The following is a 13,237-nucleotide window of genomic DNA, read 5'->3' on the forward strand; positions in this document are numbered from 1 at the left end:
CGAAAACTTAATAATTTAGAAGCTTACAGAGTGAAAAGTGAAGTTCATGCCTCACCTGTTGACCTCATTCTCCTGCTCAGAGATAACCACCATTAACAGTTCATTACGGATGAGTGTAGTCCATTTTCTAGGAAGTTTCATCCCGATTTTCACACACACTTTTTAAGCACGAATGGTATCTATCTATCTGTTTATACAGCCAGTTCTGTGACTCATTTTTGACGCTTCGCTCTGTCTTGGAAATTTTCCCACACCCGTATTTATAACTTTGTATCATTTTTTTGATAATCATTACTTAAGATTCCAGAAAATGGATGTATGATTATGTTATCAAATTTATAAATGATTTCTCTATTGAAAAACGTTTGGATTGTTTGTAGTGTTTCATTTTTGAACTTCACCTGTTCGTATTAATGTGACAGGGCTTTCGATCCCGATGTAGTCACATCTGCCAGTCATTCTTTTTCAGCTTCCGAGTTTTGTGTCTTGTGTAGGAATGTCTTCCCCCATCTCAAGGTTGTAAAAATATTCTCCTCTGCTCTCTTCTGGTATAACCTCATCCTAATGCTAGAAGTGGGGCCCAAAATATTGTCACTTTAAATGTGGGCATCAATGTTATCATGCTGAAGATGAGAACTAATTGGCAATCATTGGTTGTGTTGTATCTGAATTCGTTTGTTACGGGACATACTTTGTAGTTTTGGTTTTGTGTCAAAGTCTAATGCATCTGGGATCTATTATTTTGAATGGCATTGGGTAGGATCCAGTTTTATTTTTTCCTTTATAAGTGAGCAGTTGTGTCAATACCATATATTGGAGGGTCTTTTCTTTCTTCTTCTGATTTAAATTGTCACCTTTATCATTAGACTATATCTTATCTTTGGGCCTATTTCTGAAATCCCCTGTTCCATGAATATATTTGTAGTCTTAATCATATTCATTCACTTATTTTGTTCTATTGCTCTATACTCGAACCAATACTACCTTGGCAAAGAATAAGTGATCAAATAATATAATAAATATTTTCGAATGAGTTAATGTAAGTGAATGACAATAAGAGATGTCTTACTTCATGATTTTTGTATTTATTATAGTGCTAAGTCTGACTTGTTCATATTCATTTGGGATTTATCATCTATCTTAGAGAATGTGGACTATGGCTTTTTATTCGCGTGTTCTCCTTATCTAGCTTTGGCACAAGCGAACGAGTCCCTGATCTTTCCAGCAGCTCACACATCTTCTCTGTTGCCTTTTCACATATGTTAGTGACAGATTTTATTCCGACTGTCGTGACAGAGCTACAGCCCTGGAGCATCAGTGAGAGGATATAAGTAAAGAAAAACTCCGATCTTGATCCTGGATGAAATCACTGGCAAGCGGCGAGTGTAGGAGAAGCATTTGCAGGCCGGATGGTTCAGCTTAAGGGAGGAACGCAGGAACAGTTCTAGAGATCACAGTATTGTGAACTTGCCTAAGGCGGGTGCCAGGATACTAAACTCCACACAGGTGAATATGTGTGTGTGTGTGTTCGTCTGTCTGGGTCTTTCTACACGTGTTCGTGATTAAGCCTATATGCTTATCACAATGTATAGTGTTATATGTACGTGTATGTAAGCATGTGAATGAGTATATATGCCTGTATGTATATGTATATCTATCTATCTATCTATCTATCTATCTATCTATCTATCTATCTATCTATCTATAGGAATTTATGCATGGGGGGATGCTTGTATGTATATTAAAGAAATTTCTGCCTCAATCCAGGGCTGGTCAGACAGGATAGCACAGGGACTGCTGAAAGCTTCATGGGTTTTGTGAGTGGATGGATCAGTGAGCCAATATGAAGTACAGCTGAGAAAGGCTGAGACCGGAAAAGTGAGGCACAGGATGGACAGTGTGGCTTTGAGAAAGCGATTTAATCTCACTTAACCTTAGTCTCCTCCCCACATAAAACATAGAAGAGACTCACCCCTGCCCTGTCCCCTCATCCCTCCTGTCTTCAAGCTTGGTGTGACACTCACATGAGCTGACATCCGTGAAAGTGTCTTATGGGACAAAGGGGAAGGAAGTGCCATCAAGCTCTGGTTTCTTGTTTCCCGTCTGTGCTGTTACCAACCAGGTAGAGGCCAGGACATGGGGGCCTAGGAACAGCTCTGTTTCGTTTGCACTGGGCTGTCAAAAAAAAACACGTGGGTATGTGCTTTTCCCCCTAGGAGCTGGTGTCTCCTGTCTCATGTCATAGGGCTTGGACACCCTTCTAATCAAGCCAACTTCATGTTTCTGTATCCTGTGGACAGAGATGTTGGCTCCCCATATCCCACCCTCCCCTCAGCACACAAACGAGCCAAGACAGACAAACAGAGTCTCTCTCCAGAGCAAACACTAGACACACAGTCCCGGCTGTGGAAGTCTGGTACAACACGAAAACTTCAACTGCTCTCTCTTGTTGAGTCTGCTAGGCTGGCAGACTCCATTACCTTTCTCTCAGTTAACTATATTTGCAGGTTTAAAGGTGCCTGGCATAGAGTTAAGCAGAGCAGCCCCATCTTGGCTTCTCCTGCTTTAAATGCTGCAGTGTGGGCAGCATGCTTTGCAGAGGTCTGTCGGCGTGATGCTACCCATGTCACCTGGCAGCTGAAGACTGCACGGCCAGAAGATGAGGTAGCAAGGGAGACTGGCCACTTCTGAGTATGAGGGAGTAATGGGGGAGAATGCCATCCAGCAAAAGGTGCTAAAAATGTCCAGTCAGTGTTGGGAGGGTATTAGGATTCTTTTTGATATAAATGATGAGGGGTGGGGGTGGGGCGGGGAAGGAAGAAACCTAATTCAAATTAGCTTAAAGAAAAAGTAAAATTAGTACTCTATTTCTCTTTGATCTTTTCTCTTTCACTGCATTGGCCTCATTCCTCAGCCCCTTTAGACAGGTTAACTTTGTGTAATGGAGGAAGATGACCGCTAGAAACCATAACTTCATACCCTTCCAAACCATAACTTCATACCCTTCCCGTAACAGGAAGTCATCTCAGATTGCTTTAGCAGAAAAGTCTCAGTGAAGACTGATTTGCTTGGCTCAGGACATGTGTCCACTTCTTGTCCAATCACTGTGTCTAGAGAGAAAATGTTCTGATTAGCCATTCTGAATCACTGGCCCACTCCTACAGCTGGAGTGGGGAATTGACCATCCCCAGATAGTGCTTGGAGTGGGGGAGGAGCGCATCCACAAATGGAAGGGATCCTGGACAATCAAAATTCATGTTCACTGTGCAGTGCCTGCCAACCTTTTGGCAACAGGGACCAGTGCTCTTATGAGAATCCAATGCCTGATGATCTGAGGTGGAGCTGAGGCGGTGATGCTAGTGCTGGGGAGTGGCTGCCAATATAGCTGAAGCTTCACTGGCTTGCCGGACGCTCACTTCCTGCTGTGCGGCCCTTTTTCCAACAGGCCAAGGACCGGTACCGGTTAGCAGCCCGGGGGTTGAGGACGCCTGCACTATGGGAAAAATAAACGCTGGCTCCATTAGAGGAAATGGGCCCCTTGACTTAAATTGCTTTCTGAGCCTTGGTAGGCACCATTTTCCATTGCTTTGAAGCCATCTCAGAGTAGAAGGAATAAGATGAAGTTATTGTATTGTTGATGTTGAATGTGCTGATCTCTCTCCATCCTTGTCACCTTTCCAAGGATCCTTGCAATAAGACCATCACTGGAAGTTATTTATGCATGTCTGCATGTCTGTTTCTTTCTTGAGATCATGAGAACCCAGGCTGGAAGGACCAGCCTAATGTGTGTCTGGATGTTGCTTTCCTTCTGGTCTGATCACATGTGGGAAGAGGAAGTTCAATGTTGGATGCAAACATTTGAGAGGGCCACTGATATATTTTATCAGTCTATTAGATCCAATCTATTTGATTGGATTCTGGAGAGGTTCACCCAGCTGGACATTTCATTCTTAGGAAGCATCAGTAAGGAAACTGGAGATGTTATTTATGCTGGAAAACAGAAGACATACAGGACCTACTGGCCAGTGATTTTATCTATGGGAAAGATTGATCCATGGAAGTATATTAGTCTGCTCAGGCTGCCCTAACAAAATACCACGGACCGAGTGGCTTAGACAACAGACATTTATTTTCTTACAGTTCTGGAGGATGGAAGTCCCAGATCGAAGTCTGGCGGGATCAGTTTCTGCTGAGGGCCCTCTTCCCGGCTTTCAGATAATTGCCTTCTCTCTGTATCTTCACATGGTGGGGAGCTCTCTGGAGTCTCTTCTTATAAGGACACTAATTTCTTTCGATCAGGGACTCACTTTTATGACCTCATTTAACATTACTTACCTCCTTAAAGTCCTATCTCCGAATACAGTTACATTAGAGGCTGGAGCTTCAACATATGAATTTGGGACAGGGGAGTAGAAACAAACATTCATTCTCAAACGGGAAGGGACAGTAGGTTTATTCTTAATCCTACTGAACCTTAATTTCCTATGATTATGTGTCAGAAACCGGGCTAAGTGCTTTATGTGAATTATCTTAGTTAATTTTTTTCCACCTCTACGAACTATATTATCATTACCTCATTTTTACATAGGAGGCAACCAAGGTTGAAGGCAGTTAAGGAAGTTACCTAAGGTCACAGAGCTAGTAAGTGGCAGAGCCAGAGCTTGAGCCCAAATCCACCTAATTAAAAACCCACACTCTTAACTGGGATGCTTCCAGCCACTGACCACCCGCCCCCACTGAGAGTCTAAACCACAATTCTCTTTGAATGTCCAGGTTTCTTGGAGGAATTTGAGTTTCAGTGTCTGCCTATGTCATAAAGCATGCAGTTTTTCAGTACGATTTCTTATGGATCAGGGAGAACCGAAACCTGAGTAATCAAAGCCCTTCATGTTTTGGTTTGGGAAACAGTCTGATGTGCCCGAGGACATTCACCCTCAGATACGCCCTGCTCCCCATACCTGGTTAGGCCACGCTCTTAGCGGCAGCCTCGCTCTGAAGTTAGGTAGCATCAAGGTTCTTGGTTTGATGGAATGACATCGGGAAGAGAAATATGGAAAACTCACAAGTTCATCGTCTTCGTTCATTAGAGGTGGGTTTACCATGAAGCTAATGAAGCTTCGGGGCCTCTCACGGGCCCTAGCTTCATGTTTACATAGCTGTATGTTTTCATAAGACATTTTAACTGCAGTGGCTGAGACTACTGTCTCTTTTCACTTCACCTCCTTTCCTTCACATTTCTTGGGTCGGATGGTGTTGGGGTGACCACTCTTTCATGCAAGGTGGTGTTGGATGGCCAAGCATATTTTATATGCTCAGTTTTGTCTTGTTTTTCTCTAATTGTATAAGCTTCGACTCCCCCACACTCCCCAAACTGATCTGCCTCTCCTTTCTCATCATTACTGGTTCTATGACTCAGAATCTGCTTGGTAAGTAGCTGTGTCCCTGTGAGTGATCGGTAGGATGGAGATCATTACCTCTACCTTCATGCCACTCTTGGGATCCCTTTCAGCTTTAAGAGCAGAGTCAACAGCCAGCAGGCCCCGGGCGAGCGTGTGCCTGACCTAGGTGTCTCTCAGGAATGAGCCTATTATTCATTAACAAGCCTGGTTATTTTATGGGCCAATTAACTTGGGGGGCTGTGCAAGGGAAGTTCCGACATTGTGCTAGGCTGCATCCCCGCTCCTCATCTCTCTGTTCTCCCCACCGTAGTTTGGGTCTTTGCCACTGTTTAAATTTAAGCCGATTTGCTCTCCCGGCATCTGCAGTTTGATTATTTGACTATTGCCTGGCTCTTGGTCAAACCACTGGGGAGCTCACTAGCCAGTGATTAAATCTGAGCCATGATTATAATGGTTTTATTTTAGTTGGGCCTCTGTTAATGGGCCCACTGGTATTAGAGTGCAGTGTTATTGTAATGAGGTATCAGCCTCATAGAAATAATCATGCGAAGCGAGTGGGCTGAGACATGCCAGACAAATGGAGTTGATTATTTGGCCAGCACATCTTGATATTTCATTCCGTTGTGAAAGGGAGAGTGTGTGGGAAGAAACGCGAGGAGACCGGCCATTGCCGAGCACCTACTGTGTGTTAGGCACGCCCCAGGCGCTTTTCCGTGTTCTCCATTTTATTTTGTCATGAGGCAGCATAGTAGCATTATGCGCGTACCTGTGTTGACAGAGGAGGCACAGAGAAGTTAAGAAGGTCACCCTTAGTCACGCAGCTGGAGATGGAGGAGGCACATTAGGCTGAGCAGCCTATTTAACTTCAAATGCTCTGTTTCTTTCACCGTACGCTAACTGATGTGCACATACCTGTAAGGCACTCCCAGCTCCTACATGGTTTTTTTCTTTCTTCTTCTGTTTATTTTTGGTCTCAGTATCAGAAATGCTCTGTGGGAGGTGCTGCGTGCAGGGAGGAAGCTCCAAAAAGTAAGAACATAGGTGAGGTCATTTGTAGGAAGAATCACCAAGATCGTTTTGAAGGCAACTGGAAGTTATTGATTTTGCTTCTTGACTTCTTAGTGCAATGCAACCCAAAGAGAAGAAACGACTCACTAGCTCAGAAGCAGGGTGTAATTCCGGCTGTGCCACTAACTTCTGTGTGTCCCTGCCTTTCTGCTCCCTGCCTACTTCTCCAGCATCTGTCACCTACCATTCTCTGTCTTACTTATGCTGCTTTAGCTTCGCAGCATGCAAGTAATTTATTTGGTAAGTGATCCCAGGAAACACTGATAAGGGAGTGAAGCCATGAGACAGGGATGGGAAGAAAAGGGATAAAGGGCGGGTCATTAAGTATGATAACTTTTGGGCACCTGGAGCGTACTGCTGCTGGGGGACCCTGGGAGCCGGTGTAGAGCACACACTTCAGTTATCCTACCCAAGGACCGAGTGACTGTGACTTTGGAGAAAGCCCTCCAAGAGTTGCAAGTTTGTAGAGCTGGAAGACCGGCTGGCGTGCAGAGCGTCCACTGCCAAGAGGATATGGGCGTGTCATGGACAAGATTCTGACACAATGAGAAAAATCAAGCACGATTTTTTTTGAAGCCACTGGAGTAGGGTTTTCTATTATATGCAGTTGAAGGGATTCCCAAAGTGAGGACTTGTCTCAGGGCACTTTGCTTTCTTTCAATCTTGTGAACATATCACACTTCTTCTTGAATTAGAAAGAGAGCCCCTCATTTACTGCCTCTGCCTGGCTCTCTTTCCCTCACTCCTCCCCATGACTTTTCTACATCTTTTCAATGTAGTGCAATTTCCGAGAGGGTCCGTGTCTCACCGACCCCTCAAAAGTGGTTTCCCCACTGCTCTTTGAACCCAGTTCTGACGAAATCCAGACAAAATAACAAGTCCAGTTTCTCTGTTTTGTTTTGTTTTATTTTATTTTAATGATTAGATTCAACAAGCATAAAATCTCTTGTCAAAGGCTTCTAAACACTTACTCTCAATATCCACACTGACTGGCAACAAGTTCGCTCTCCAGCCCTGGGCCGAGGACCACACTTTGAATAGTACAGCTTCATATGGTTCTGGCCAGTGTGTCCATGAGATGGGACTCCTGTTAGCTACTGCTGCATAAAACTTCCTGGCTTAAAACAACAATTACTTTATTATCGCTCATAATTTCTTTGGGTCAGGAATTTGGGAAGGGCTCGGCTGGTCAGTTCTGGTTTGGGATCTCTCATGTGGTTGCAGTCAAGGCTGCAGCAGCTGGGGGCTGGTCGGGCATCTCTCTTTACGTAGTTCCAGGACCATGTGGCTACATGGCTGTCTCAGGCAGCTGACTGCTGACACGGAGACATAGATAAAGACTGAAGGTGTCAAGAGTGAGTGTCATAGTGGGCAAAGTGGTATTTGAATCCCCTTTTCGGAGCTAGCCTCAGAAGTTATGTAGCATCACTTCTACATACTCTATCTATTGCAATACTCACAAACATGCGCCCATATTCAAGACCCCACCTCTTGATGGAGCAGTGGCAAGATTTGAGAAGAACATGTGCGATGGTAGATACTATTGTATCCATCGCTGGAATATGTAATTTTCCTCTTCTGGGATGGCAGACCTAGGGTGGGGGCAAAGGATGAAGGCAGAAAGCCTTATTAGGAAGGTAGTTGGGGTGAGAAGTGGAACAAGATGATGTCTAGGCAGTGAGAAGGAAGAGGAGGGCCTGATTTGTATTTTGTAGGAAGAAGAAATCACTAGGAAACAGTGACCAGGAAGTGAAGAGTGAAGGAGAAACTGGAACAAAGATGTGCCAAAGATCTCTGGCTCTGCCATTTGGGCAGATGCTGGGTCATCTGCAGAGTTTGAGAGTGTAGGAGGATGAGCTGGAAGCAGGAGTGGGGCTGTGGATGGGTTTGGCTTTGGCCATGCGGAGTTGGATTCATATTGCCTGATGCATGAAAATTCTTCCAAGTGTGAGACTGAGCAACAGTGTGTAACTTGGAAACGATTATATCCAGCTCTTAGAATCTCTGCATAAGAATGTATCGGGTACCCAGACATAACTGGGCCACAAAAGGGCTGGGTTACATGGCAGATGCATAGACCTGAGTAAGGAAACTGGTGAATGCCGCACAGTGCAGCGTTTGCCAAACTTGACTGATTGTCAGAATCCCCTGGGGAGCTTGTTAAAAATAAAAATTCCCAGGCTCCACCCAAACTCACTGAATCAGAATCTTCAGAGGAGGGGCCTGGGAGTCCCTATTTTTAATAAGTGCCCCAGATGATTCTGATGAACAGGCAAGTTTGGCCAACACTGGGGAAGCGATTGCAGGGCTGTGCGTTGCACGAGGCAGGAGCAGGCAGGAGCGTCCTTCACATATGCAAAATGTAAATGGAGCCCCCTGGCGTAGTGCTTAACTGTCACCCTGGGTTGAGAGCTCAGGCTCTGGATGCACACAAATCTGAGTGTGCATCGGGGCTCTTGCTTCCTACCATAGCGATTGCTGCGATTATCTAAGCGCATTCTCCAAACAATTCTCTGACAACAGTGAATGTCGGACAAGGCATTTAAATTCTGATACTACCAGGAGTTAGTATTGGGTCCCACAGGTTAAAGAGCGAGGTCCCCAATAAGACTGCCCTGACTTTGGATGCCAGACACAAGTGGGGGTCCCCAGGCTATCCACATTCTAGCCGATATGGCTACAAATTCGGGAGTCCTCATGACCCCTAACTCCTACATTTGATAATTCGGCAGAACGCCCTAACAGAACGTTAGGAAAGCACTCTACTTAAATTACCATTTTATCATAAAGGATATGAACAGCCAGACGAAGCGCGACATAGGGCCAAATCTGCAAGGATCCCAGGGCAGAAGCTTCTGTCCCCAGTCGACAATGATTCCTGTTTAAGTTAGAGGACCACTGCCCTAGAGCCTCTATGTGAAATCGAGTTGTCTGAGCTGTGAGAGAAGGCTAGAGACACTGGATCAGGATGTGGTGGATGCTGTTGGCTTGCTACACAACAGCCATGCATTCCACTTTGTACTTGCTACCAGGACAATGATTCGGTTTTAGGTCATGGGTGGCTGTGCTGCTGTGGAGAGCCCTGGGGATGGATCATGATTGGTGAAAGCCAATCAGAGTACTCTTCTACTTGCCCTCACAGGTTTGGGTGTGGCCGGGTGGTGCCATCCTGGCAGGAGACAAGCGGGGAAGTCATCAAGGGTGTTTGGGAGTGGCTATTCGTGTGGAGTAAAAAGGTAAGGAGGAATCACTCTCTTTTCTGCCTCTGGACCTTGTAGTCAGCAGGTGATACCTGGAGGTGGGGCAGCCATCTTGGAAATATGAGGGGAGCCAGCCTAAGTAGACAGAACAACACAATGAGGATGGCACAGTGGAAAGATGTCCCCCTCTCCTCCCCCCTCAAAAAAAAAAAAAAGGTTCTTGATGACATCATGGAGCTGCTGGATTAATCCAGCCTGAGCCACTCTCCCTCAGGAGCTGCTCTTATTACAGTAAAGGATGTCCAATGGGACTTTTTATACTCTTGACTAATGTCCCCAACCTGAGAACTGTAGGCACCTCTCCTCTCTCCCCAACATCATACAAAGGGAGGTACTAGACCAGGGTTCCTCAATCTTGACGCTCTTGTCATTTTAGACCAGATAATTCCCTGTTATGAAGGGTTGACCTGCTCATTATAGGATGCTTAGCAGCACCCCAATATCTCAACCCTTTAGATACCAGTAGCACCCCTGGAGGTGTGACAACCAAAAATGTCCCTAGACATTACCGAATGTCTTTGAGGGGCAGAAGGCACAACATTGCCCCAGTTGAAAACATGGTGCTAGACAATCCAAGTCAGGCTAGTCTCAGACCAGGTCTGTGATCTGTAGCTTCACTTGCTCGGCTAATGTTCAAGAGGTGAGACAAATGAAAAAAGGAGGAAGGAGGATTTCTGTGCAGAAAGTTGTCGGAGCTCAGGAGTTCCCCCTTTTCATCGTAAGCCAAAGGTGCTCGAAGAGAATTCTTCACAGAGAACAGGGAGGTCTACCAGGAAAGAGACAAGTCTGTCCCCACCACCCCCATGCTGGCTGAGCTCTGCAAACTCATGGACTCTAAGCCTCTGCTGAGCAGTTGTATGTAATTAGAGAGTTCTTGGGAGAACTTTGGGACGTGTGGGTGTTTGGGGGAGATTCAGGGACTGTTGCCAGACTCTAGCTTGGAGAATTTTAAAGGTGAGAAGCTGTTTGAGTGGCATATGACAAGACAGTAAAGGACAAGGGCTACAGTGGCAGAGAAGGGATGGGAAAGCCACGCTGAAGTTACTTTTCTGTTATGGCCGATTTAGACACAGAATAGCAGGGCACCTGATCGTGTAGCCATCATCATCACCATCACCATCATCCTCTAAATATTTTGTTTGAATTTGGGTTAGAATTCAGTGATCAGTGTGTTTTTAATTGTAGTAAAAAACACAAAACGTGAAATTTATCATCTTAACCGTTTTTTAAGTGAACTGTTCAGTTGTGTTAAGTATATTCACACTGCTGTGGAACAGAGTTCCAGAACTTTTCATCTTGCAAAATGGAAACTCTATATGTAATAAAAAGCCACTGCCCGGTCCCCGCCTCATAGCCCCTGTCAACCACCACTCTACTTTCTGTCTCATTTGTCTATGTAAGGTCCCTCATGTAAGTGGGTGGAGTCATGCCCTATTTGTCTTTTGGTGACCTGCTTATTTCACTTTGCTCAATGTCCTTGAGGTTCATCCATGTTGTACCATGTGACAAGATTTCCTTCCTTTTTAAGGCTGAATAACATTCCATCGTACGTATATACCACATTTTATTTGTCTATTCATCTGTCGATGGACACTTAGGTTGCTTCTACTTCTTAGCTATGGTGAATAACACCATATGGGTATGCAAATATCTCTTTGAGACCTTTCTTTCAATTCTTTGGGATATACAGTTGACCCTTGAACAACATGGATTTGAATGGTGCGGGTCCGCTTATATGCAGATTTCAAAAAATAAATATGGTCAGCCCTTCATATCTGTGGGGTTTGCATCTGTGGATTTAACCAACAGTATTTTCTCATTCCCAACCACAGATTCCCAACTACAGATCAAAATACTATTTTCAGTCCGTGGTTGGTTGAATCTGTGGATGTGAAGGGCCAGTTATAGTTTTTTTTGGAAAAAGTTATACGTGGATTTCCGACTGTGCAAGTGTCGGCAGCGCTACCCCCGCATTGTTCAAGGGTCAACGGGATAGCCAGAAGCGGGATTGCTGGATCATATGGTAATTCTTATATAATAGTTTGAGGAACCATACTGGTATCCACAGCAGTTGCACCATTTTACAATCCCACCAACAGTGCTGTTTGTTTTTGCTTTAAGAAAGTATGGGTGTTTATTTTTATGAGTGAAAAGCATTCTTTTTCCTCTCTCTGCCCAACTCCCCCCAATCTAACTAACATGTAGTCATCCTTCAGGTGTAGATTTCCCTTGACAAGCATCCCCTGGGCCCTGCATCCACTACCTCTCCTTATGGGAAAGTCTGCAAGCTTTGATCAGCAGATTGCACATCTCTTTCCCAGAGCAAGTTCTGCGAGGGCAGATCAGGCTTGCCTCCTTTCCTGCTGGGACCCCGGGATGGCAGCACATAGCAAGGGCTCACTAAACGAATGCTTTCTAACTGAATGAACTGCAGCCTCCCCTCCCTCTTTGGCTTCTTTCTAATGTGGGCTTCTTCCTGTCTTTCTTCTCTGGTTCTGTTTTTAAGTGGCCTATTGGAGAAAAGGGCATGGATGATGAAAGTGGGCATGGAAAAAGAGGATGAGGAATTTTGCGCAAATGAACCACATTCAGCGACAACGTATTCACCACATTCTTTAGAAGCCTGTGAAAATCTGGCAGACAGAAAAGGGTTTTGTGAGTGGGTGTCAAAGGATGAGTATAACCATGGACAATTTTTAGAAGTGGGAAAAGGGTGAGGAATTGCTTTGTCCTTTAGACAAGAGAGAAAGATGTCTTCTAATTTTAAAATGTCTCTCTTTTCATATAAAGGGCCCAATGAATAGTTTAGGCCTATTTTCTCTCTTGGAAAGGCAAATCTGCTGGTTACCATCAACAAGGAGGCCTCTTCTGCAGGGAAGCTGTGTCTCTAGGTGAGACTGTAAGAAATTTTGCTCCACATCTCATATACTCAGAGGCAATCATCGAATGTGAAAAGATCGATTTTCTGTGTTTTTTTTTCCCCAAAGCATTTTTATTTCGAAGTAATTCCAGATCTATAGAGAAGTTGCAAAAATAGTACAAAGAATTCTTGAATATTCTTTACCTAGATTTCCCCAAAGTTAACATTTTACCATGTTTATTTGTATCATTTTCTGTCTCTATACATATTGTCATTACTTTTTTTTTTAATTACTTGAGAGAAAGTTGCAGACATGAAGTAGAGGTCCTCTACCTCTAAATACTTCAACGTGTATTTCCCCAAGAAACAAGGACATTCTCTTATAATGATCAAAAGCAGGCCAATTACATTGATATAATTATATTTCTAACCCACAGACATTATTCAAATTTTGCCAATTGACCTAAAAATGTCTTTTATAGATAAAGAAAAAAAAAATACAATTTTCTGGTTTTGGATCCAGTCCAGGATCATGTGTTGAATTTAATTAAATCTCTTTAGTTTCCTTCGATAAGGAACAATCTCCTGGCTTTGTCTTTCACGACCTTGACTTTTTTCAAGAGTGTGGGCCAGTGATTTTTTTTTTTTTT

General features: G+C 44.2%; 1 long non-coding RNA gene across 2 annotated transcripts in view; it reads left to right on the forward strand.

Moving 5' to 3' along the window:
* The first annotated feature begins 4,907 nt into the window (after positions 1-4,907).
* Positions 4,908-13,237, forward strand: part of LOC120614921 (uncharacterized) — a 117,304-nt gene continuing 108,974 nt past the window's right edge. Inside the window, exon 1 of one of the 2 annotated variants that reach the window (XR_005656136.1) lies at positions 4,908-5,089. This is a non-coding gene — a long non-coding RNA (uncharacterized LOC120614921). Of the gene's footprint in view, positions 5,090-9,652; positions 9,704-13,237 lie in introns of those variants that run through there. The other variant, XR_005656135.1, reaches the window with a different exon arrangement.

The sequence above is a fragment of the Pteropus medius genome, unplaced genomic scaffold (genome assembly GCF_902729225.1).
Source record: "Pteropus medius unplaced genomic scaffold, Ma_sr-lr_union100, whole genome shotgun sequence".
Classification (NCBI taxonomy): domain Eukaryota; kingdom Metazoa; phylum Chordata; class Mammalia; order Chiroptera; family Pteropodidae; genus Pteropus; species Pteropus medius.